Source organism: Trichosurus vulpecula, chromosome 8 (assembly GCF_011100635.1).
Source record: "Trichosurus vulpecula isolate mTriVul1 chromosome 8, mTriVul1.pri, whole genome shotgun sequence".
NCBI classification, from domain to species: domain Eukaryota; kingdom Metazoa; phylum Chordata; class Mammalia; order Diprotodontia; family Phalangeridae; genus Trichosurus; species Trichosurus vulpecula.
The window spans coordinates 26,847,169-26,872,149 of NC_050580.1; positions in this window are offsets into that span (position 1 = coordinate 26,847,169).

Consider the following 24,981-nt stretch of genomic DNA (forward strand, 5'->3'; position numbering starts at 1 on the left):
TAGACCAGACCTGCACATCTTTAAACTTATTTGGCTGAAGATAGGTAGAGTAGAGTAGAGTAGAGTAGAGAGGCAGACTGATGGTGGTTGGTTGCTGAGGATCACATGACAGAAGAGTGCACAGTGGCAACCCTATGTTTTTCATCAGCAGTGGGAAATCCTTTGGGGGGCCACAAGTGGCCTGGTTATATGTTGTGCAGGCCTAATCTAGACAATTAAAACAAAAGTTGCCAGGTGGTACAGTGGAGAGAGGGCAGGGCCTGGAGTCAGGAAGACCTGAGTTCAGATCCAGCCATGGATACTGTCAACCTTTACTAAGTTTGTTCATAGAAAGACAAAATTAATCTGAATACGAGTGTTCTCCCAAAGCCTGCAGAACATGCATATAGAGATATGCCTGGGAGCTCATCGTAAGACAATGAACTCAAAGATGGACAGACAAAGTAGACCTTATGTCTTCAGAACAATTCCCTCTCACCCCTTCCTCCCTTCCTGGCTCAGAGAATGCCTAGGTCAGCCAGAATTATAGTCTCTATATGGTTAACCGTGATATGAGAAAGGAATTCTTAAGTGAATAGGTTGTAAATACAATAAAAGAAGACAGTTGACAAAGTATCAGTTGAAATTACAGTCCCAGGATAGCTATGTTTCTTTACCATTAGCATACCATAAGATAAGTCCTATTATTCAAGTTAGTGTCTTGGGTTAAGCTCCTCATCCTTAATGGTCATAAACAGAGGGAAAATGCTTAGTCAGCTCCATCTGGCCTTGTTGACACAGGAAGAGGCATTCATTCTCTGAGTTTACTCAGAGAGCAAGAGATGTCTCTAATGTCAAAAAATTGCAAAGCATTATGGTAGATTAAGCTCAGAGTGGGCCACAATGCCTTTCCTGATTGGCCAATCCAGGTCTTTGGCCTTTCTCAGATCTTGGGGGTTCAAAATGGTTTGGGGAGGGGTCTACAATACTTACTAGGTGTGAGACCCTGGGAAAGTCACTGAATCTCTGTTTGCTTCCTTTTTCTCAACTGTAAAATGGGGATAATATCAGCACCTACGTTGTCGTGAGGACCAAATGAGATAATTGTAAAGCACCTAGCACGATGCCTGTCACAGTAGATGCTTATTAAATGTTAGCTAGCTATTATTATATTTGATTTGCTTTTATTGATAATGCAAGGCAATCACATCATTCTCAACTTGAATGCTGCATCACCGTGGTCTAATAATAAAATTAGAGTTTCTAAGGATCTTTAACATTTGTAAAACTCTTCAAAATAATTCTGTTGGGGAGAAAAAATAAGAATTATTACCCAAAATCTATATACAAGGAACCCAAAACTCAGAGAGTTCAAGCAACTTTCTGAAGGTTGCCTTGCAATTAAGGAGCAGAGACGAAATTTGAACCCACGATCTCTAACACTGGATTCAGTGACCTTACAGCTATGGCCCATGTCCTCTCGGGGGAATTCACAGAGGCCAAAGGACTCACTAATTAAAGAACAGCAGTATCAGAATAATACAATTTCATTATTGGAAGTGGCCACACAGGCTGTCTAGCTCAACCCACATCTAAAAAAGAATCTATTATTCTGGCAGATGGTCATTCTACTTTTACCTGAAGACTTCCAGTGGGGGAGAACTTCCTCCAATTGCTCATTCCACTTTTGAGTAGCTCCATTAGGGAACTTGCCTTTCCTTTACCCTCAGCTTCTTTATCTTTCACATTCTTGAGCACCAAGAACAAGTCTAATCCTTCTCCATATACCAGCCTTTCAAATACTCACCAACTTTCATGGCCACCTCTACCCTCCTGCAAGTATTCTGTTCTTCAGACTAAACATACCCAGTCCCTTTAACTCATTATCATGTTGAGGATTATGAATTCAAGGCCCTTCGACATCCTGCTGGCCTTCATCTGACACTGTTTTACTTATCGAGGTCCTTTCTGCTCAGACATAATTGTGATACCAGCAAGTGCTTAATAAATGCTTTTTGGCCTATTGATGATGCCCTAGACAATATCGAGTCTTCACAATATATTGCATATGGAGCATATAGAGCATAGATGACATTTTGGGAAATAAAATTTTAGCAGAAAGCCAATAGTCTTTACTGAACTTTTGGTGAGTAATGTAGAAATTGTAATGATCATATCTTTGTCCTCTGTGATTAAGTGAATGAGTTAGAGCTTTGTACTTTGGGTGTGCCTTGATGCCGACTAATGGACTGGAGTAGTTAATTTCCTAAGTGTCAGTAATAGCCTTATCGATGGATTAGACTAGATGGCCTCTAAGGGACCTGCCAACTCTGAGCATCTGTTTTTGTGATTTGTGGTAACTCAAAGAAGTTAATGCACTTTTTCAAAGGAAGATTGTGGGCAACTGATCCCACTCTGCATCACACTTCCAACTATTTAAAATGTTCTATTTTTTAAATGGTTTTGAGAAAAAATAAAAGGGTATTAGGCCTTTCAAGAAACAATACTCTAGCAGGGGACAAATCATAAGATAGGGGAACTTTATTCTTCAGTGAGGAGCAGGTTTAGAACTAGTGAGATGAATGAAGACCACAAGAGACAGAGTTTCTGGACAATTAGTAAGCAATTTATTAATTAGGCTAGTTGGCAATCAATAAATTGTTGGTCAGTGGTGTCTCTCAGTAACCAAAAAAGACACCAAGAGAGAACCTGAAATGCCTCCTTTTGAATGCAAAAAAAACCCATTTATTTAGACTTTTTTGTGCCCTGTGCTTGATTACGTAATGCAATCCTACTTCCTACTAGATAGTGCTGTCATCTAACACCCTACAACATTGGACCAACAGAGACCATGACTAAGAGGAGCAGAGACATTCCACTGGGCACTTTCTGGGGTCTTGTGTCCTCTATACCAGTGGTGTCACACTCAAATGGAAATGAATCCCTTTGGCCGCACTCTTACTTAGAAAACCATGAATTAACATTCATATATGTTGTGTTGTATTTTTGTTTTAATCTGGGTCCTCATACTGGAAATTTTGCTGGACGCTGAGGGCCACGGGTTTGATACCTCTGCTGTACGGTGGGTCCATTTCCTTCCTTGCAACCAGAGGTACCTTTCTCACTCCACCTTTGACCTTTTGTGATAACTGCAATAAAATCAATGCTACTATTACCTATTGAAATGTTGTGTCCACCATCTTTGTGACCATAAATCTGATCTTTGGCAACCACCCATCTATATGTGTTGTTTCCCCCATTATAATGTCATGTGATGTAACATACAACATAACATAACATAACATAATGAAATATAATGTGATGTGATGTGATATGATTAATATAATATAACATAATGTAATTTGGGGCAGGGACTGTCCCACTTTTGTATTTGTAGCCTTTGTACTTAGTACAGTGCTTGGCATTTTCTGGAAATACACACTGCTACTCACTCTGGACTTCTCCACATCCCATATTCCTGACTTTCAGTTATTTAATGGATTTATCTTCTTGGGAAAAAAACAGTCAATTTGCATTATCACCAGAGATTCTGTTTATGTGGGGCTCTGTAAGAAGGGAAACTGCACACCCCTCATCCTGCACTAGGAAAGCGAGAGATTAATTTCCTCTCAGTCAATACTGGGAATCCTGTGGTGTCAGACCCAACATATCCAAAATTTGTTGACTTGCCATCACTGCATTTTAGGCCCCTTTCTAGCTCTCCAGCCTAGACAATTCACCGGAACACCAGAAGCCGCCCTGGCATCTTACCATGTGTCTTATCCTGTCCCTCCCCACATACTTTCTACCTCTTGTTCTAAGAACAGTGATTACTGTGTAATCAGTGCTATAACTGTTACTAGAGAGGCTATGATGGCTGACTGCCTTAGGAATCCACTCACAGTCACTGTGACTCAAACCCAGGCTCCTCTTTTTGGCCACCACTCCCTACTCCCTATCATATATGTATTGTTTCCCTCTATTACAAAGCAAATTCCTTATATTTGTGATGAAGATTTTCTTTCTTTTAAAAAAAAATTTGATTTGTTCAATTGAGGGAGGGTAGGATAGAGAGAAAATAAATATAAAAAAACCCAGAAAAATATGTAAACTATATGAAAGTATATTAAAATTTATAACAAATGGAAAAAAAATAATGAAATTAAACTTGGAAAAACAAACAAAATAACCCGAACAACAATAACCAGTATTTCCATGTGCTTACTTGTTCCAGGCACTGTGCCAAGTGTTTTACTCTGCAAACATCTCATTATGGCCTCACAACTACCTTGGGAGGTGCTGTTATTATCCCCATTTTACAGTTGAGAAACAGGTATAAAATGACTTGTCCAGGGTCACACAAGCTAGTTAGTGTCTGAGGTCAGGTTCAAACTCAGGTGTCCTTGACTCTGAGTCTAACACTCCATTTAATGAGATACTTAGCTGCTTCCTTTCACAAAGTTTTGCTTCTTCTCCCTCATTTCTAAGGTGAGGGAGGTATTTGGACTCCATGTTCTGGTCCTTGTCCTATCTCTCTCCCTGCCTCTGCCAGTAGAATGTTAGTTTCTTGAAACTGTTTTGCTCCCTTTGAATCCCTGGCAATTAGTACAGTTGGTGTTTAATAAATGCATGCTGGATTGGATTGGACTTGATGATCTCTAAAATCCCTTTCAACTTTAAATCATATAATTTTAGTGGTTGCATGATTTTTTCCCACCTTTTGGCTTGGAATTGTGATTTCATCGGTGTAAGATCCTCAAAGGAACGAGAACTCCCCCTATTAATGTACTTCTACAGTTTTTCCTCTTCCCTGTGCCCCCAGAGGCTTTAGATCATTGTCTGAAGCACTGAGAAGTTAAGTATTTTGTCTTGGGTCACACAGCCACTGTGTGACAGATGCAGGTCTTGAAGCCAGGATGTCCCGAGTTGGAGGTTGGCTTTTTATCTGTGATTCCACACTGCGTCCCCGTGATTTGATCATTTTTACTAGTCACTGAATAGATAGCCTATCAATTCACCTGGCCAAAATATCAGATCTGACTTACCAAAAATCTTCATGAATTTCATGAATATTTCAAGGGGATGCTGAGCAAAAGCTCTCAACAGCAACTATCTAATGTCTGACAAAAATGCCAGGATGCTTCTGGCAGCTTATCCAGGGGTTACTGTCCAACACCTGACATTTGGGGAGACCTCAGGAGTTTTCTCATTTTCCAGACCAGTGGAGCTAAGGTGATGCTTTGGAAGTGGGAGAGAGAAGGTAATATGGTAGCCAGTTAAAAAATAACAACAAAGATTCTCTTTGAACAAACTTACTGAGTGAGGTTGAAATGCTGAAAAAGGGAGATCTCCAGCCCTCAGGTTCAAGGTCACGAGTCAGTTGCAAGGTTAAGAACTGGCAGACCCTACATAGGTATAGCTGTTATCTCTACAGTGATAACTGCACCAGTGATAAGGTCCCCAAGTATCTTAAGGCAGGCATTCTGTCCAGTCATCCCAATATTCTGTTCCCAAGGCTGTACTGTCATAGTTCTTTCAACTGATTCAATTCAATTCGATGGACAAATGTTGGTCATAAATATTTATTTTTATAGCTTATCCTGGGTTTGGAGAAAGGAGAGAACTGAATTGGAATCTCACCTCTGACATTAGCTTGGTAAACAAGTTACTGAACTTTTTTGAGCCTCAGTTTCTTCATCTGTAAAATGGAAGTTATAATGCTGGCAGTATTTATCTGACAGTTATTAGGAGCAAGTGAGATAATGTCTATAAAGTACAATTTCTCTTTTTCCACTAAAAGTCAAGAGAGTTTTTAGAACAAACATCTTTGACATGCCTGTCTCCTCAGATACCTAGTCAGTTGCCTGTTTCTCCCTCCATCCTCTGTCACATTCTTCCCCCAGGTAATGAAGGGTTTGCTATCATGATTATCATAGCCCATTATTAACATGGAAAATCACTAGTGGAAGTGGTCCTGGATTTAGCCTTTACTTGCTGACTCATCCAAAGTATTCAGATAAACACTGGAGTTCATCCTTTACCTTGCCTGGGGAGACCATGTAGGGATAAAGAAATGATTAAAAGATAAGCAACCATATATTTCCAGCTTCTCTACAAGATACTCTTTGCAACACAGCCTGATTGCTTTTCATTCTGGCTTCTGGGCCAAAGCAACCACATCCTCAGAAAATCACCTTGGATTAACACTGGCACTTGAGACACAGAAGGAATGAAATAAGTGCATTTCTCAGCAATAAAGAGTAAAAATGAGAACATTATCTCCAACACTGGAGATTTATGTGTGTCTTCATCTCCCCAGGATATCTTCGTTGCCTGTGATTGCTTGAACTGGGGGAACCGGGGACAAGCATGAACTTGGAAACCTTCAAGTGGATTTTGGGCACTAATGATCTCTTCTTCCAGTTTGCCAGTTAAGGATAGAAAAGCACAGTGACCATCGACTTAGAGCTAGGAGAGGCTTCTGAGTAAACTACAACCCTCTCATTTTTACTGTTGAGGAAATTGAGACCCAGGGAGGCTAAGTCACCTGCTAAATGTCAGAAAAAGTGAGTTTTAGAGGCAGGATTTGAACCCAGGCCACTACAGAGCCAATGCTTTTTCCACTATACCACAATAAGATATAATATATTTTTAAAGTTTTATTTAAATTAACATTGAAAATCAACACTATCAACTCTATTGGCTTAGTTTGCCTTTAAATCTTTTTTTCACTGAATGTCAGGAAAAGTGTCACAAGAACCAATATCTCTGATGTATGTATCTCCTTAGATACTGAGACAGTTGCCTGTTTCTCTCTCCATCCTTGCCACATTCTTTCCCTAGGTAATTCATGGGACCATACCTTAAACCCAAATCACTTTGGCTTTCATTGATTGGTCAAGAATAGGTCCCAGGCCAAACACCTCTTGGGCATTGTTTGGGCCCTGATTGGCTCAGAGTGAATGTAAACAGCAATTGTTTCTGTTTTAGCCAGAAACCTTGAGGATCATTCTCTCCCATATTGATTTTTTTAAAATAGGTAAAGAGGCCATTCTTTGCCTCATTTCTTACCTAGACTTAATCACTGAATAGGAACTGTCCCAGTCAAACTGAGACCTGTTAAAGACCTTAGCTTAAAAAGGCCAAGGTTTCCCCCTGCATGCAGAGCCATCTCCAGTTGTCCTGATCCATATCTGGCCACTGGACCCAGATGGCTCTGGAAGAGAAAGTGAGGCTGGTGACTTTACACAGCGCTCCCTCACTTAAATCCAATTCACTTGCGTGTAATGGCATCATCTTCCTGATATCATGGTCCTCTTCCAGAATGAAGGACAAACAACAACCTCTGTGAGCATTACAGAAGCTTGGAGTTGGAAGTGGCTTTATACCCTATGAATCTAAACTAACTCATATTTTAACGAAAATATCTTTGATATCACTGACTAATGTTCATTACCTCTTGAGGAAGCCTGTTCCATTTTGGGACAGTTCTGTTAGGAAGTTTTTCCTTCCATTAAGCCTAAATCTGCCTCACTCTACTTCCACCCATGGGTCCTTGATCTGCCCTCTGGTGCCAAGTCGAACAAATATTTATTCATTCATTCATTCATGGAACACTACTTAAGTGCTATTACTATGGCATGGAGAACTTCAGTGGCTGTGAGGACTCTGGGGGTGGGGATTTATTTTGCTGGTTGCCATTTAATAACGTGACTTAGATTTCTGGTCTAGCTGCCCCACTGAGATTACTTTCTATTTACTGTGTAAGTATGTTATTTCTCCCTATGGGATGTAAGCTTCTTCATCCTACCATACCTGCTAGCTATCACCCTGTATTCTTCGTCCCATTCTTGACTGAACTCTTAGAGGGATTTGCCTACTTCACTTTCTCCTCTCAGTTCTAATCTCTCTGCAGTTCAGCTTCTGACTTCATCATTTAACTGAAACTGCTCCCTTCTCCAAAGTCTCCAATGAACTCTGAATTTCCAAATCTAATGGCCTTTTCTCAATCCTCATCCTTCTTGATCTTTCTGAATTTTTGACACTCTTGATCCTGGCTCTTCTGCTATATGTTATCTGCTTTCTAGACTTTTGGGACACTCTTTTCTCCTATCGATCATTCACTTGCTCCTTCTTACTCTCCTTTTTTTGGATCTTTATCCATGCCATGATCACTAACCATGGGTGTTCTTTGAGCCTCTTCTTCTATGATATCTCACTTGGTAATCTCATGAGCTCCCAGGGGTTCAATGAGCTTCTCTAAGCAGATAATCTTCCTCCCCCCCACCAGATACAGATGCACACAAGCACATCAATCCCTAACATCTTTTCTGAACTCCAGGACTGCTTCATTAACTGTCATTTGGACATTTAAATGTGAATTTCCTGTAGGCATCTCAAACGTATTATGTTCAAGACAGAACTCAACATCTTTTCCTCCCACCCTTCAATCTTTCAAAATTTTCTTTTACTGCTGAGAGTTCCACTACCCAACTTTGCAAGCTTGGTGTTATACTAACTCCATTCTTGTATTCAGTGCACACATCATCCCATCTATTTCCAAATCATTGTTTCTGTTTTCACAACATCTCTCACATATATCTCCACTCACATTATCATCATGCTGATGCCATCTCTTATCACTTCATGCCTGTACTATAGCAATAGTAGACTTCCACTAGTCTCTCTGCTTCAAGTCTCTGTCTCTGTCTCTGTCTCTCCCACTCAGCTGTCAAGGTGATTTTCCTCAAGTATAGGTTTGACCATTTCACCTCCATTAGCTCCCTATTACCTCCAGGTTCAAATAAAATGTCCTGTTTGGCATTTAAAACTCTCTATAACTGGACCCTCTCATTCTTTCCACTTTTCTTACACTTTATTCTACTCCACAATCTCTATGATTCAGCAATACTGTCCTCTTTGCTGTTTGTCACATATAACATTACATTTCTATCTCCCTGTATTTTTCACTGACTTTTTTCATGTTTGAAATTCTTTCCCTCCTCATCACTGCCTCCCTGGTCACTCTCCATCCAAACCTCTTTCCTCCTTACGTCTCATCACCTTCTGTCTGAGTTTACTTCCCATTTACTCTATAGCTGACTTATATGTGCATAGTGATTTTCATGCTATCTTCACCATTAGAATGTGTGCTCCTTGAGGGCAGGTACTATGATTTTGCCTTTTTTATATGCCAGTTCTTAGCACAATGCCTAATATATAATAAAAAATTTTTGATTGATTTACTGAATGAGGATCGATATTGCTTCATATTTGCCTTTGCTAGCACCTAGAACAGGTCCTGGTGCATAGTAGGGCTCAGTACAAGCTCATTGATTGGTGAATTAATTGAAGTGCAATGGAATGATGCTTTAGTTGAATAAATGATGCTGAGCTTATGCCCTGATAAAGATTTGCCAATGATCAGGAAAATTATTTGGAGTTGATATGGACTTTTTTCAGGTGCACAATGGACCCAGATGGCATTGGATAAATGGGAATCCAATTCAGACAGTGTTTAGGGATGAGAGTTGTCTGAATAGTCTGGCCTTGGGAACAGTAGGGACAAACAGCTGCCAAAACTCAAGTCCAGCGGGTTGATTTCTTGGAGACCAATCCCTGGTAATCATTTAGTGAGTTGAATCCCCAAAGCCACCTTTTGATGCCATTAAAGGTAAACACTGTAGTACTGAATTCATGCCTCATCACTTCATGAATATTTTTGAAAGGGAAAGTCAGGAAAATGTTCAATTCCTGTCTGGTTAGGTGATTCATTGATATTGGAATCACAGAAGAGGAGAGGTGGATTTTATTGTGTTGACTTCACTTCTGTGATTAATTTCCCTTTTTTTTCATTTGCTGGGCTCCTTTTGGATCCAAAGCCTTATCTCTTTCCTCTCTTCTCTGTCTTGTCTTCTCTTTTTCCCATCTTCTTTTCCATAGTCTTCTCCTCTTCTTCTTTATTCTCTTCCCTTCCAAATCTAAATTAGTATAATGGAACTCTGGTATTATCAAATATTCTATAGGCACAGTGTTATAACTGTAAAATTTAATCATGGTAATTACTTTATGTTCTTGTGACCAGTGTTAATGGTCTGCAAATCAATTCAGTTCAACTCATTTGGCACTTATTAATCACCTCCTACATGCCAAGTCTAAGGACTGGGAATACATAGAGAAAAAGACCATTTTTGCCAGTGAGGGGCTTACTTTCTAGTGACAGGACTGTATATAATCCTTTACAGTAGGTAAAGAACAATGAATAGGGTTGTTAATAGGAATCTTTTTTCTCTCTCCTACTACCAACTCTGCATGCTATGGTAGAAAGAGCTGACTATGGAGCCAATAGATATTGGTTCAAATACCAGGTTTGCTATTCACTACCTGGGCAAGTCAGTTCACAGGTTAGAGCTTCAGTTTCTTCATCTGTAAAGTAGGAGGTTGAAAGGTGGGCTTGATGACAGATGAGGTCCTTATAACTGTAAATCTCTGGTACTAGTGTAATCTAGGTGGGCTTGGTGCATGCCTAGATGACCTAAAATGGAGCTACACATGTGGGAAACTTTAGGGACCTATATCTGGAAGACAAGAGAACTGGCATATGGATGGAAATTCTGCAATGGCTAGGAATAGCCTTTTTCTGTTGTCTTTATAGTCAAAACTGGCTGTGCCTTCAAAACTACATGATGCGGGGGCAGTCTCTCTTTCCTGGGCATCCAGAGATAAAGGACTCATTTGCTCACAGCAGATGACATCATGCCATAATCAGGCAAAGGGTCTGAGAGTCACTTCCTCTTTCTTTTAGGCCACATGGTCCTGAGAATTTATATATTTCATTTATCCAGGTTCAGGGAATGGAGTCCTCAATCTGGAAGCTCAGGCCACAGGGACCTCTGAGTCAGGGATTCCAGGAGAAGATGTTATGGCTCAGCAGAAGAAGCTAGGTCTTTGAGCATTAGTGGATTGGGGGTGGGGAAGGAGTTTATACTTGGAACTTGGTGGGACTCATGCTATGTTAAAACTAAGCTAAATTGTGAGACTAATTTCGTACCCACCCCCACATGGAAATGGTACAAGGAGAGATTATGCCCCTAGGTGCTGGGGAAAATGTTTGCTTGTTTGCTTTTGTTATACCTTTGAAATAAATATTCCATTGAAAAAGCTGATCTGACTGTTAAGTACTTAAACGAGCTGGGATGCCTGGATCCCCTAAAGTAGTGGAACACAATCAGTGGGGAATTGAGCCAATGGAAAAGACAAGAGACTCTGCCCACCCCCCAGCCCTTTAAGGGCAATGGACAACCCTGGATGATGTGTGAAATGTAGAACACTTGGAACTCTAGGAAGGCGGTTAGAGAAAGTCTTGTTACCCTAGGCCTGGATGATTGATAAAGTCTCTTTTAGTTCTCAAAACCAATGGACCATGACCTAGTGACTCTATCTTTACCATGTGCCCAAATCCATCTGTCATTTTGGTCCCTAAAGTAGGAAGAGGAGAAAGGGGTTCTCGGGGCCTGGTAGGATTTTTTCAGGGTTAAGGGGAGCAGAATTAAGACAAAATGAAGCATACTTCCCAGAATTGCTAGGAATAGGTAGCAGTAGCAGTGATGGCTTCTTCAGAACTATTGGCCGACTCTCCTGATCTCTGAGTCTGAAATGGGCCAAAATAAAAAAGCTCTCTCTCTTTCTTTTTCCCCCATTTTTGGAAATACCAGACACTTCAGGGCCTGTAATTATTCAGGCACAAGGCATAGAGAAGTTCTTGGACAATCTCTACAAAAGCTCACATTTAGTGAAACTGATTACACCTGCTTTCCAGCTTGATATATTATGTTTCTCTGACCCCGAACCACCACACTCAGCATTTCTTTCTTTTTCTCCCCCAGAAATCAGCATTTTATTCTTCTTAATGTGCCCCACCTGCAGCCTTGTTACTTCCGTACCAAAACCCTTGTAGATTTAGAGCAGTATTTGGGGGATTTTATTTTATAATTTTGTTGGGAAAAGGAGAGAGAATTTGCTAAAATGGTTCCAGCAAATTTTGCCTTTTACACATTTTTGTTGGAATCACTGTTTATGGCTTCTTGCATCAGAGGATTGAAAACTAATGCAAGTATTTATCTCTTCTGTTCCATTTATCTATCCTAGTAATTCCTTCTCTTTAGAAGTGTTTTATTTGCTCTCTCCATCTCAGGGGAGTTCTAATCATGCTCTTTCTCCTTTTCTACTTATGAAATTTTGCTTCTCTGTACATGATTGGTTTCCCAAACCAATACTCCAAGATAGAGACAATTGCAATGATGTAGATGGCAACCCACTTTTGTCTACCCATCCTGTTTGCCTTTTGTTCATTATCTCTTGAGAGCTCATCACAGAGGGCCCCCTTAACATTCAGGGGCCTTCCTTTATACTCTTGACATTACATAGATTCCAGTGGAGTCCATCAGTTATCCCTCACTCTTGTAACATGACTGAAGGATCTTTCTTTTTCATTCTGGTCATACGTTTCTATTCAAATTTCTTTTGGGTGATTTTGGTTTTCAAAAACACATGAAAAAGAACAAACTCTCTTACTTAGGTTATTCCTCATCCCTTTCCCCCTCTTTTCATTGTTCTACTCATCCATTACATGAGCCCCTCCCCTCCAAACAAAAAAAAACAAAGCCCAAGTCCCAAATTCTTTCTCATTTTAGCTAGCTCAATCCATTTTTAAAAAAAGTGATGATGGGGGGAGATAGGATAATAAACGTATTTAGATCACGGTGTTGTGTTGGCAACCAAAAATGGGCTCCTTAGCACTTAGTCAACAAGTGCCCTTGACTAGTTTGGCTTTTTCTCCTGAACTGAATGCTGTTTGTATGTTGGACTGGAGTAAGCTTGTCGGCCCCTTCACCTTGCTTCCATTGCTTAAGGTGATGGAAAGAACCTGTGCTTTCCCGGTCAACCCCTTCACCTTGCTTAAGCTGATGGAAAGAACCTGTGCTTTCCTGGTCAACTCCTTCACCCTGCTTAGGCAGATTGAAAGAACCTGTGCTTTCCCCGGTGTACCTTACACCCCCCACAGAAGCCGGATGGTTAAAAGCAGCTCCCGTTGGAGCCAGAGGCTGCTATAGCCACAGCCACAGCTGAAGCAGGAGCTGCCAGTAGCAGAGCTGACCTACGGGAGGAAGCTGAACAAGGACTTCAGGCCAGTGGGTAATCTTTTACCATAGAGGGGGAAGCATGATTTTGCTTTACGCAATCATGCTTTTCTGTAGCCTCCTGGTTACTCTTTCAAGGCGTACTTATTGGGCCTGGAAGCTTTTGATCAATATATCAAAATGGGGTTGCTGGTTCATGGGTTGGTTACTGTGGAGCCTAAATATATGTTTTGATTCTTCTGCCTTCTACTTTGAGAGTTTCTTATATCTGGCGGTTCCAAACCTTTCAGACATGTATATGATCCTCTTTGAGATTATAAACTCTGCCCTCCTAATACAGGTGTCCACTTTGGAAAAGAATGATTCCAAGCCCATTGCCCTTGGAAGTTGGGTAGATTGTGGGAGCTTGTTTCTACCGCATGGAGGAATAGTTGTAACTTAATGGTTTTTAGATCTTGACCCAGTGAATACAAATGGATGCCCTGACTGGTGATTAAGAGTGCTGCCTTTAGTATAATAACAGGCAAAGAGAAGACAAAACTATACTCATTTATTGATGACATGATGGTTGATTTAGAAAATCCTAAAGGCATCAGAAGAGAAGCTAATCGAGACAGCAGCTTCAGTAAAGTTGCAGGCTACAAAATAAACTTACTGAAATCCACAGCATTTTATTTTTAATGTATTTTTATTTTTAAAAATTTATTTATTTGTTTTTAGTTTTCAACATTCACTTTTATAAGATTTTGAGTTATAGGTTTTCCCCCTTCCTTCTCTCCTCAAGATAGCATGCAATCTGTTATAGACTATACATGTACAATCATGTTAAACCTGTTTCCACATTAGTCATGTTGTATCAGAAGAAGCAGAACAAAAGGGAAAAACCATGAGAAAGAAAGAACAACCAACAGACAAACAGAAAAGAGAAAATAGTATACTTTGATCTGCATTCATACTCTGTGGTTGTTACTCTGGATGTAGCTAGCATTTTCCATCGTGAGTCTTTTGGAATTGTCTTAGATCATTGCAATGCTGAGAAGGGCTAAGTTTATCTAGGTTGGTCATTGTACAATTTTGCTGTTACTGTGTACAATGTTCATTTGGTTCTGTTCATTTAATTCAGCATCAGTTCATGCAAGTCTTTCCAGGATTTTCTGAAATCTGCCTGCTCATCATTTCTTATGGAACAATATTATTCCATTACATTCATATGCTACAACTTGTTCAGCTATTCCCCAATTAATGAGCATCCCCTCAAGTTCCAATTCTTTGCCCCCACAAGAAAGCTGCTATAAATATTTTTGTACATGTGGGTCCTTTCCCCTTTTTATGATCTCTTTCGGGATACAGACCTAGAAGTGGTATTGCTGGGTCAAAGTGTACGCACAGTTTTATAGCCCTTTGGGCATAGTTCCAAATCATTCTCCAGAATGGTTGGATCAATTCACAACTTTACCAGCAGTGCATTAGTGTTCCAATTTTCCCACACCTCCAACATTTATTGTTTCCTGTTTTGTCATATTAGTCAATAGGAGAATCTACAGCATTTTAAAACAACAATAACAAAATCCCATAGTAATAATATGAAAGGACAGTCCGATTAAAAAAAAAAACCACAACTACGACATGCATAAGTTATCTGTGAGTCTATATACCAAAGCATGTTCAACACCTGCATAGCTATAAATTAAAACAACCACCACCACAACACTCCTTAAAGAAATTGAGCTACAAGAAATGAGTAAAAAGAAAGTTGCTGATAAATTTGGGAAAATTTGAACTGATGAATTGTGGCAGTCATATAGCATTTGGGTGTGAACTTGGCAGGACCAATGCTGTGTGCTCAGTGTGAGCCCACTCTCCCCAGAGACCAACATTGTATAGAAGAGAAGATGGTCCCAAGGTGTGGGGTTAGGAAAGGTTTTTACTTGATATATACATATATATATATATACGTATATATCATGTACATATATATATATACATATATATAGTATATATATAGTATAGTATATATATATATATAGTAAATATTCTTTTGTAAAAGCTCATTGATGTTCAATGATTAAATGTAACAGGGGCACTAGGCATGGCTGATAGTGGGGTGATTGCAACTTGTAGGTGCTGGAATCAATCGTAATAGAGAGTAGCCACCCTTCAAACTCCTCAGAATACCTCTACAGCTCTGAGGGGAGTGATAGATGACCTGGCTCTAGGAGAGTGAATTAAAACATACTTTATTTCCAATGTGGTTATTAGGGAATAAGCATGTATATAGAATCCACTATATCCAGCATTGTACTAAGTGCTTTACAAATATATCATTTATTATATAAATTAGTCTCCTGCTTCTGTTCAATTCATTATAAACCAGTGGGCTGAGTCTCAAAGGTTATTCCTTCCTCCTCAGGCCATCAATTCTGAGCTGGCTGCAAAACCTGGATGCTGGAATGCCAAGAGGTTCATATGCATTCTGGAACTTTCCAAACTCAAAATCCTTTCACTTAAAATATCTAAGAGTAAGTACTGATGGAGGCAAAGAACCACAGCTTATTTCACATGGCTTTGGACAGGAGAAGGCTCAGGGCCTTTTTCCTTAGTGCACTGCAATTCAATGAATACCATAAGGGAAGGAGTCAACAAAGAGTTGAAAAATAGAATGGCTGATCTCTGGTGACTGAGTGGTGCTTTTGAAAGTGCTTCCAGTTCTAATTACCTAGCCAATTGATGAGGCTTCTATTAACTATGTAGCTAGCATATTGGAAGCAGTTAGGGTATGTCTACACATGCTTGATAGTCTTTCCAATGTACTTCCTTTACGTGTCTTTACAACTCTCAGAGAAGCAGACACTCCAGCCTTTTCCAGGTGGAAAATTTGCATCCACTGAGCATGCTGATTGACTTTGTGAATACGACAGTCCTCTGTTATAGAAAGAAAAAGAGGACTATGAAAAACTTAAGGAGTCTGATTAATGAAATGTCTAATCAAAACTACAAGAGACCAAGGATAAAACAAGCTTATCTACGTCCTGACGCAAGGGCAATAAACTCAATGTGAGAAATGAAGCATGTGTTTTTGAATGTTGCTTATATGTGAATTTATTTTGCTTGATCATACTTATTTGTTGTGAGGATTTTTCTTTTTTTTTTAAATGGAGGTGAGGAGTCAAGAGAAAAAGGAGAGCTAATAGTAGTGTTGCTGATAAAAAGAAAAGTACATAATCATTGAATTATTAAAAAGAGAAAAGGAGACAAGACACACATACACACACAGAAGAGGCAATCTAGGTTAAATGACTCACCTAGAGACAGACAGCTAGTAAGTGTCTGTGGCCACATTTGAATTCAAGCCCTCCTGACTCCAGGGCCGGTGCTCTATCCACTGTGCCACCTAGCTGCTCCTTAAAGCAATAATTATTTTTAAAAAACAACTTTGGCATTTATTTAAAAATAGAAAAGTAGTCTTGATTGTTGACTTGAATCAAATTATAGGACTCAGTTTCCTAGTGTTTGATAGTCAAAACAGGCTACTTATGAAAAAAAATTCCCACTTTGCTTGCTACACCATTAGGGAATGAGTAACAGATTGTGTCACATGTATGTAGAGGGATATTACTGTACTGTAAGAAATGAGGAAGTATATGAATATTGAGAAGCATGAGAAGCCATATGAACTGATGCAAAGTGAAGTAAACAAAATCAGGCAAACAACATACATGACTACGACAGCATAAATGGAAAGAACAACCAAAATTAATGTTTTAAATTTTTAATGACCTGGCTTGGGCCTAAAGAAGAGATTTGAGTTGATATTTCCCACTCCTTTTTTGAAGGGCTGCTAGTCCTTGGGGGGTGGAATAATGCATGTATCACTGGGCTTTTTCAGTCTGTGATTAGTCTTGCCTGACATTTTTTCTTCTTTTTTTCTTCTTTATTATAAGGGACGGTTCTCTGGGGAGGGATGGGGTGAGTAAGGCAATGGAAATGGTAGGTGTTATAAAACAAAAGATACCAATAAAATTATTTTATAAAATGAATTCTGCCTTTATGCTCCTTGGGTCCAATGCTCATTATTTTATTGACAACACTCTGAAGGCAGTTTGTGGTGAGAAGTGTACACGGTGCCCAGTTAACTTAGCCAGAGAATCCTGAACAGATGGCTCCAGTCATTACTGCCCATATGGCAAAACACAAATGGCTGAGCTGGGGGTCTCCCTCTCTGTCACAGAATCGCTTATCCCGTTGGACGAGCTTAAGAGATAGAACTAAAGAACCCCATTTGAATTTTAAGAGGATTTCCATTGTCTCTCTTTGCAGATCCCTTGTTAAAAGCCTCCTTCAAATCTCCCATAACCAGTAGCACCAAGCACATGTTCTATACTTCTGTTCCTCAAGCTGCTTACCATTTCCCCTTTCTTTTTAAATAATGATTGCATTTTAATAGAACAGAGAGAGATTTAAAAATGCTGTGACCGTTCCAACTTACGCATCACACAGAAGGGCTCTGAGAGTATTATTACCACTTATTTGTTCTCCCTGAGCGTGAGTGAGATCCTTAGAACTTTCCCAACTCTCATAAATAGGGTAGCCAAAGTCAAGCTTGGAAATTAGTGCTTAGTTGAAATTTCTGGAACACCTCTCTATACCAAATTTGGACTTCTCACCTAGGAAAAAATCACATCAACAGGTATTTATTAAGCATCTTTTATAACAGCTAGGTGCACAGTGGATAGAGTGCTGGGACTGAAGTCCGGAAGACATCTTCCTGAGTTCAAATCCAGCCTCAGACATTTAGTAGCTGTGTGACCCTGGGCAAGTCACTTAATCCTGTTCACTTCAATTTCCTAGTCCATAAAATGAACTGGAGAAGGAAATGGCAAACCACTCCATTATCTTTGCCAAGAAAAAAACAAATGGGGTCATGAAGTGTCAGACATGACTGAAAAACAATTAAAGAACAACAAAAATCTGTTATGCATTATGCTATTGCAATGGATATAAAGAGGCTGAAACAGTCCCTGCCTTCCAGGAGCTCACAGTCTAATAATACTCTGTTTGATCTTCTTTAGGGATTGAAAAAGGATGAGATCTGAAGTATGGATATAGTTGGGCATGGTGGAGTAGTCAGGTTAGTGGGTGCATTGCTAGAGTTTCATTTTTTATTTTATTTTTTGTTTTAATTGTTTTTTATTTTTTCTAATTACATGTAAAGATAGTTTTCACTTTTCATTTTTATAAGATTTTGAGTTCTAAATTTTCTTCCTTCCCTCCCTCCCCTCCTCTCTTCCCAAGCTGGCAGACAATCTGATATAGATTATACAGGTGTTGTTAGAATTCTAGAAAGTAGGCGTGGAAAGGTGACAGAAAGATGTATGATTTTGTATTCATTTGTTCAGTAGCTTCTTCTATAGATTCATAGAAGATCATAGACTGAGAGCTGGAAAGAATCTTAAAGGTCATCTAATTTGATTCCCTTATTTTACAGATAATGAATCTGAGGCCCAGAGAAACTCAATGTGCAGCCCAAGGTCACACAGGCAGTAATTGGCAGAGTCTGGATTTGAACTCAGGTCCCCTGACAACAGCTCCAATGTCCTTTACACTACACGTTACCTCTTGTAACAACAATTCCACTTGCAGCTACTGTGGCTGTGTAAGACCAGTAATACCAGCATGCAGAAGGGCTGGTAGCACAGGTTCTTTGATCTGCTTTTCTAAGGAAAGCAACTTTAAGGGGTTTACAATCTCACTTTAATTAAACGTAAATATATCATTCACTTAGTTCAGGGGGAAAAGTCAGCACCCTGAACTTCAGAGCAAATACAAACAAAAATTACAAATAGACAAAATATAAACAGATCAACAGACGGGCTTCTGTCTGACCACAGCAATATATGCATACTTACCAGAGAGAGTAGCACCAACATCTGGGTTTTCAAAGCCAGGGGGCTCCTTAATGGTTACTCAGAGTCTCGTCTGGAAAAATCACAAGCATGCTCTTCCAATGCATGAGCCTCAAAGCAAAATGCTAACCTCAGAGTATATATACACTTCTTCAGTGTCAGAGGGTATCACAACCATGTGACTCAAACTTATGTGGCTTAGGCCTTCTTGTGACTTAAGGAGGTCATCAAAGACTCTTGTTTCAATCAAAGACTCTTGACTGAAACAAAAGAAAGACTCAAAGGCACTTGATTGACTTAGTGCTGAGAAGCACTCCAAAACAAAAGACAACAAAAGTCCCACTTTGCTTTCCATTACACCTCTCATCCTGTATCTCATCATTTTCTTCCTCCCAGAATTCTGTTAGTAACCTAGCAATTGACCTAGAAACAGTTGGGGTTTGTGGCTAGTTGGGTGGGGTTAGCAGGGTCTAAAGAATTTAGATTTAGAATCAGAAGACCTGAGTTGGAATCCTAGATCTGTTAAATACTGTCTGTATAATCTTGAACTGGTCACTTCTCTGGTGCTCAGTTTCCTCTTCTGTAAAGTATAAGGACTGTACAATTCAATCTTGAAGCTACCTTCCAGCTCTAACATCCCATGATCCTATGAACAGATAGAGTGGGTTTCAAATGGTCCTATTCCTTTCCTTTAAGTTCTAGACCCTTGTAAGCATCAAGGAGTATGATGAAGTGACGTTTTGTTGTCCATCGATCTTATACTGGATTTTGCAGATGTTCTACATAGTTGACCATAGTCTAGGTGCTTTCTTGAATGATCTTCCCAAATGTGTAACAGCTGAGCCTGCTGTCAGATGTACTTCCTATTGTTAGTACTTTCTTTTTATTTTATTTGATTGTTCTTATTTATTTAGTATTTTATTTTCCCCCGGTTACATGTAGAAACAATTTTTAACATTCATTTTTAAAACTTTGAGTTCCAAATTCTCTCCCTGCCTCCCTCTCTACTTTGCCTTGTTGAGAAGGCAAGTACCTTCTTTTTAAAAGCATCTCTTCTTTTCCCTCTCCCTTTCAATTCTTTTTTCTTTTTCTACTAGAAAATCTATCACCCAAAAACAAAAATCAGCTTTCCTTTTCCACTCCTGTTCTAGTTACCTCCCATGGTTAACATTGTGTGTTTGCTCTTTTCTGTTACTGCCTTCCCGGTAATTGAGTGTCATTATCTCTGATTTGCAAGGGGGAAAAGATTTACAAAAACATAAGGCCATCATTTTGGCTGAAATTCAGACCACCCATGATCTGGCAGAGAAAGAAAAGTCAGCTTCATTAATAAACCTGGCTATATATTTTTAATTTGAGCAAACGAAAGGCAATTTGAGAGTAGTGAGTTTGTTTCCCAGACTTAAAAAATACTCTACTCCTAAAGATCAGAATCAGGGAATGTTAGAGGGGAAAAGAGACCAAAAAGATCATTTATACAGGGTTATCAATTTATGGGTCAAGGGGACCTTAGATCCAGCCAGTATAAATACCCCATTTTACAGATTAGGAGATGGCAGTTCGGAGAGGTTCATGTGATTTGCTCAAGGTCACACATGTAGGAAGGAGCAAAGCTGGGTTTTGAACACAAATCCAAACTAAGGGCTCATCACCCTGTACCATGTTGTCATCTGTGAAATAGAAAAAAAAAAGTTGTGGTAGGCAGGAATGGCCTCTGATCTTTGGTTATTTCCCAGCACCTCATGGCTTTTAAACATATTTTTTATCTTCAGTGTCACTTCCAGGCTTTAACTCCTCCCTATTCTTCCAGGCCAGCACCAGGGCTTTGGCCTCCTTTCTCTCCCTTCAGAGTCTTGACCTCTGGGATTTACCAGTTTGACCATACACTACCATATATACTTAAATCTTGAGCCCACTTGTCCTCTTTTAGTTATATTTTTCCAAAATTCCAACCCTGAGTTATCCGTACAATCAGCCTTTTTTTATATCTACTCATGTTCATCACTGCAAGAGAAAGTCATGCAAGCATGCCTTCCGGGTTTATTAAGAATTGATGTTATCTATTTGCACCAAGACCCTTATTGTTATACAAAAGTTCTTTTGTTCTTGCCTGGCTGTCTAACTCCAAAATTTCTATCTCCTCTAATCTTCTATATGACATCCCTTTCCCTTCCTTCTTCCTTTCTTCTAATGGCCTATAAAGAGATGGTTTATCTCTTTGCCCAGGCAGGACTCCTCTGGTACCTTGTCCCCTTTAATATTCCCTCTCTTTTTTTTCATCTTCTATCTCTCCTGATCTACTGGGCTTTCCCCAGTACCTATTCATGTGCCTGTTGCCCCAGCCTCTTTAAAAACCACAACACAAACAAACAAACATCCTCCACTTGATCCTGCTGTCCTTGATCTCTCATTCCTTCCCCAGCCGGAATAGTCATCTAAGAAAGGTTCATTTATTCTCATTTCTTTCATTTCCTTATTTTTCACTCATTTCTAAATCCTTACAAACAGGCTTCTGACCCTGCTGCTTGACTAAGGTTCTTCCCTTCCATATTATAGGTGAATGCCTTCCTGGCCTCCAGGTTCTCAATCTTGGATTGACGAAGGATTTATACTCGATAGCCACTAAGGTCTGTTACAAGGGGGAGGCCACATATGGTCCTCTAGATCCTGAAGTGCAGCCCTTTGACTGAATCCAAACCTCACAGAACAAATCCCTTTAATAAAAGGATTTGTTCTGTAAACTTGGACTCAATCCAAAGGCCACAGCCAAGGATCTAGAAGGCCACATGTGGCCTCAAGGATGAAGGTTCCTCATTCCTGGTTCCAACTCTACATCTATTGTCCCATGACTTCCCATATTATGGCTAACTCAAATACTAGATATTTTGGAGAAACTGGGTTACTCGTGTTCCCCTAAATCAACATTTTGTCTCTATCCATCCATGTAGGCTGTCTCCCTGCCTGGAATGCACTCTGTCTTACAATCTTCATGTTCCTTAAAAGCTCAGCTTAGGAACCCTCTCCTTCATCAAGATTCTCTGATGGTCCCAGCTGCTATTCTCTTCCTCCAACTTCGAATTTGCTTGCATTTCCTTGTCTCTGTGGAGGGCTCACCTTTTTGCAGAATGCAAGTGAATAATTGTTTCATTTTTGGTTGCGTACCCCTAGCAGGCGATATTGTGTCTTGCACACAACACACATTTAATAAATTCTTTCTGATCTGAATTAATAACATTTTACATGGTACTTTAAGCTCTACAAATGTCATCTCATGTGATCCACACCACAGCCCTGGGAGGTGGGTGCTTTTATTAGCCCTATTTATCAATGAGGAAACATGCTTAGAGGAGTCTAGCAACTTGCCCTACGTCACAAAACTAGTTAGCATCTGAGGGAGAATTTGAATTCAGGTTTTCCAGACTTGAGCAGTCTATCTATTGAATTGAATGGATTCGAAGGTGTCAATTATCTACACAGCTGAGGGCTGACTTTCCCCTGCTGAACACTGGCACCTGGGATGACATTCCTATATTTGACCGGTGTGTTTGCTGTCCTGATTTCTCTTACCTTTTTCAAAACCAATTGGTCTCTCTCCTTCAACTTCATATGTACAGCGGTGCCCAGCACATAGTTTGTTGTTTCTAATTAGTTACAACCTTGCTATAGTCAGTAATGAAGACTTGCTTGGGCACCCTTGGTGCTACATTTATTTTGGAACGGGCCATAAGGCAGATAGCGGAGCAAGGTGGCAGTAGATGAATGCCCTTAGATGGAAGAAGGCAGACGTAGCCAGTAATGAAGCCAGCATCTTTGTGGAAGGTTATTTCTCTATTAACCTCCATCCTAAGCCTCTGAATTGGGTCATCATCCAACTTCATTGACTTATTTCTGTATGACCTCTGATCAAATGTTCTTCATCTGAGTTTGCTCCTTCAGGGCACTGATGTTTTTATAAGGAATGCTTTTGTAATTTAGTCAAATTAAATCTCTCGGCTGAAATCTACTGTGAAATTAAAACTTCAGCCCCAGATTCGGTGGTCTGTCTTGGAAAGTATCTTCAGGGGCTTAAATGACCAATATCATCCTTAGCTCTGATTTTACTCTGCCAGGCACAGCTGATGAAAAAAGAGAGGAAAATACATCCGCTGGAGAAAGAGCGCCGTATGTATGGAAGGGTGAAAGGAGTCACAGGTGTTTCCAACCCCCACTGAAAAGCAGTTTCATTCTTGCACCTGTCTTTTGTTGTTGTAAGTAGCAATTACTGCTACTGGGAAAAGTACCGGTGTGGGGAGGAGAGAAAGAGAGGGATAAACTCATCTAGGGTATTGCCCCCAGAGGAAAAAGCATTCTCTGTGATGCCTTGATATTTCTGTTTAAGGGGAAGAAGAATCCATGGGTTGGGGCTACTGACTCCATCAAGTCAGAGGAAAACTATGCATATGTGCATATATATGTATGTATGTGTGTGTGTGCGTGTGACTTGGAGTCAGGAAGACCTGAATACAAATCTGGCTTCACACACTTACTAACTATGGGATCCTGGTCAAGTCACCTAACTTCTGTTTGCCTCGGTTTCCTCAACTGTAAAATGGAGATAATAACAACTCACAAGATTGTGATGAGGATCAAATGAGATAATGTTTGTAAAGCACTTAGCATGGTGTCTAGCACATAGTAGGTACTATGTAAATACTTATTCCCTCCTCTTCTCTTCCTGCCAGGCAGTTTTAGGTTGTTACCCTCTAAATTCTATTACTCTCTACAGTCACTCTTGCCTTGCTCTCATCTCTGGTTTTGTACCCTATTGTCCAATAAATAGCTGCAAGTATTATTTAATTAATTTGGTCAGTGTTATCTACAGAGTAGCATTGCAAGGAGTGGATTTTTCCTTGTTCTTTAACAATATCAGTTTTATGGATAGAGTGACCAGAGCGACAGAACTTTGAGAGTGAACCCAGAATATTAACAAATGAACAGATGAGACTGCATTGTTCCTTCCTCTTGTTGAAGCTGGAAGGCTACTGTATAATTAATTTTCCCTTGGCAAACTCCCAGGAGCTCAGATGAGGCTTTCTCTGTTTCTCTGGACATCAAGATCATTGATGTATGGAGGGTGAGTTGTTGACTCATTATATTTGGTCCAATGCTCTTGGCCAATCTCTTCTCCGTCTGTGAAGTTAACCTCACCTCTTTTCTCTGGGAGCTCAGGGGGCTTAAGGATCTGGTCGGGTAGGATTACGCTGAAAATGGACTGAAAGCTTTTCAGATTTGGAAAGGACATCAGAGGTCATCTAGTCCAATTCACATCTGAACGAGAATTTCCGCTCCCACATCCCTGCAGAGTAGGCCCCCAGCCTCTGCCTAAAGCCTCCAGTGATAAAAAGAACACCTGCTTGTACCCAGAGGCAGGCTATAGGCCATTTGCAATTGAAACTCTTCCTTATGTTCAACAAAATCAGCTTTGCAGTTTCCACCTAGTTCTCCCAGTTCTGTCTTTTGTATCCACCAGGCAAGTTTCATCATACTTCTATGTGACAGCCTAGCAAATACTTGGAGACTACCATCATGCCCCTCCTAAGTCTTCTATTTTAAATTAACCTCCTGAGTTACTTTGTGTTGCTCATATGAGATGAATTGTAAGGTTGTAAGGTTGACTCTGCCTTGCACTGGACACTCTAGTTTGTCAAAGACCCTTTAAAAAACACTACCTAGGACTAAGTCCAACACTGAAGGTGTGGTCTGTTCAGGGTTGAGTGCAAAATTCTTGGCTATGGACATATGGACATATCTATTAATGTAATTTAAACTAGCGTTAGCTTTTTTGTTAGCAGGGTTATTAAGGAGATTAAATAATATATTGTATGTGAAAATACTCTCGTAAATTATAAACACTATTCAAATATAAGACATTATGATGATTATTCCCTTGATTTACCAATCTAATAAGCCTTCCCAGGAGA